The sequence below is a fragment of the Macadamia integrifolia genome, unplaced genomic scaffold, assembly GCF_013358625.1.
Source record: "Macadamia integrifolia cultivar HAES 741 unplaced genomic scaffold, SCU_Mint_v3 scaffold3324, whole genome shotgun sequence".
Taxonomy (NCBI): Eukaryota; Viridiplantae; Streptophyta; class Magnoliopsida; order Proteales; family Proteaceae; genus Macadamia; species Macadamia integrifolia.
In genome coordinates this window covers 7,552-10,082 of record NW_024869398.1, presented here as the reverse complement: position 1 = coordinate 10,082, position 2,531 = coordinate 7,552, and positions in this window count along the sequence as shown.

Here is a 2,531-nt window from a genome sequence, read left to right as displayed (position 1 = left end):
GGGGGGGGGGGGGGGGGGGGGGGACAGCATACACAACAAGCAACAAGGGAGAAAGTGGTTACCGAAGATTCCCACCAATTGCAGTTAGAATAATTGGGTTTCATAATGCACTTAATCCTTAGGTTTAGATTTAATTATGTAATTATATTAATTAGTTTTTTTTTATTAAAACACTCATTTAAGATAGTTAATCTAATGCAGATTCTTTAGTTAATTAAAAATTTTACCAACTAGCTTAATTATGTTAGGACTCTTATGTGGGCTTAACTGATACTGATTGACCTATTGGGCCCAAGAGAATAAGGACCACTCTAATTAGGAAACTTCTAGCCTTATTCTATTGTGGGAATGGAATAAGGTTTAGGGATTCTATTATATATAGAATAATGACGGTCCCTGCAACCGTTACTTTTCATAATAATATTTTGGGAGCACTGCTTTCTCACAGAGCTAGTGTAGAGACAGAGAGAAGATCCCAGAGTAAGAGGCTGCAGAAGATCTCAGTAGAAAGACCCATATTGCGTGGTTCTTCATCATAGTTCGTGGTACAAGCGTCAACCTTGATTTAGGAACTTCATTCACGCTCAACGGGTATGTGATCGATTTCTTCCAATTATTCATTCTTGTATTCTATACACTATAGGTCATTCAAATGATTCTAGGATTTAGAATCACTAATAATTGGTATCAGAGCCTACACTGTGGTGCTAGAATCAATAAATTATTAAAAAAAAAAAAAAAAGTTTGGGTTCCAATTTATGAACATCATTATCTTACTCTCGCTTAAAGATCCCGTATGGGAAAAATTTCTTCACAAAAGTTGTAGAGCACGAGAAGACGGTCGCGGCGGTATGTTGCAAGTCGCCGAAAACCTCCGGACGTGCCGGCACGTGCCGCCGAAAACTGGCTGGCGAAGGAGAGAAAAAAAAATTTTAATAAAAAAAAAAATGAGTGAGTCATCGCCGGGTCAACTCGGAAACCCTACCGAGTTGACCCGGAGGTGCACTGGGTCAACTCATGACCAACCCTATTTGACTCGGTCAAAGGTTGACCGGGTCGTTGACCATTTGACCCGATTTTTTACCCAAATGCCCAACCCGAAGACAATAGGTTTGACCCGGAACTAATATGCCCGAACCAGATTAGACCATTTGTCCGAACCGGTTGGTTTAGATTGATTTTGATCATTTTTTTTTAAATTAAAAAAAAATAAAATTATGTAACTCCAAATGGCTTGTATGGGCAAACGGTGAAGAATTTTTCACCCTGGTTTTTTATGTTGAGTCCAGTTTTTTGTGCTCTTCGTTTTGATGTATTATGAGCCTAGTTTTGATCAACTTTTATGGTCTGTTTGGTATAAGTTACAAGTATGGGTGTTTAATGATTCTTTATAATTTTCCTATTAATTGGAAGAAATAAAAGAAAATCAACTCATACATTACTTGCATATCAGAATATGAACTTGTTTATTCTTGGTAATGTAGTTCATGCTTTTGTTTATGAATATTTTTTTATTCATGCTTAAACAATCCCACTTTTAGCTGCCGGAATGAATTTGTAGACTATTGTAGTAAGATTTGATGGAATTCACCAAAGTGGTAAAGTTCAACCTTATTGTAATAGAATACAAATCAAAGGTCTTCTTTGTTTGAAAGGACAGAGAATAATGGTTGGTAGCAAGGTTGCTAATGTTCACCCAAATGTGACATTATCAAAGAAAATTAAAGTTAAAGCAAGTGAAAAACAGAATAGGGATTTCTCAACCTAGAAGATATTGTCCATCCAAAGATGGCGGTACTTTTCGAAAGTTAGAAGAAGCCTCGTAATAATAGCAGAAACTTGAGTGGACCAGTATGTTTCAGACCCAAAGGTCAGGAATGTAGTTCTGATTGACACTCTTGAAGTAATTGATAATTGAGCATATAATGTTTAATTTTGCTAATTGTTATATGCTTATTCTTTTACATATATGTCTGTATGTTGAATAGAATATTCTTTATTGAAATATTCAACAGGATGTCTTCTAGTTTTGGTGTACTTGATATTCCTAAGCTTACTAAGGATAATTTCAACAAATGGATGAAAGACTTAGAGGTCTACATGATTCTCAAGGACCTAGACCTGTGTACTAGGACCACTAAACCAGCTGAACCTATTGCAACCAGTACTCAAACTGAGAAAGGGGATTATGACAAGTGGGTCACTGCAAATAGTAAGTCCTTGGCTGTTATTAAAAGTGCTTTGCCTGAGTCTATCAAGGATAGTGTTGCTAAAAAGGATACTGCTTCTGAGTATTTGACTGCTATAAAGCTAAGTTTGATAGCTCTAAGAAATCACAGGCTCACGATCTCATGAGCCAATTGACTGGGGCTAGATTTGATGGAGTAGGAAGTGCTAGAGAGCATATACTGGAACTAATTTCCCTGGGAAACAAGATCAGAGGTACAGGTATTAACTTTGATGATGACTTCGTGGTCACCATTGCTTTGAATTCTCTACCTGAGAGCTACAAGACTCTTAAGACTACTTAT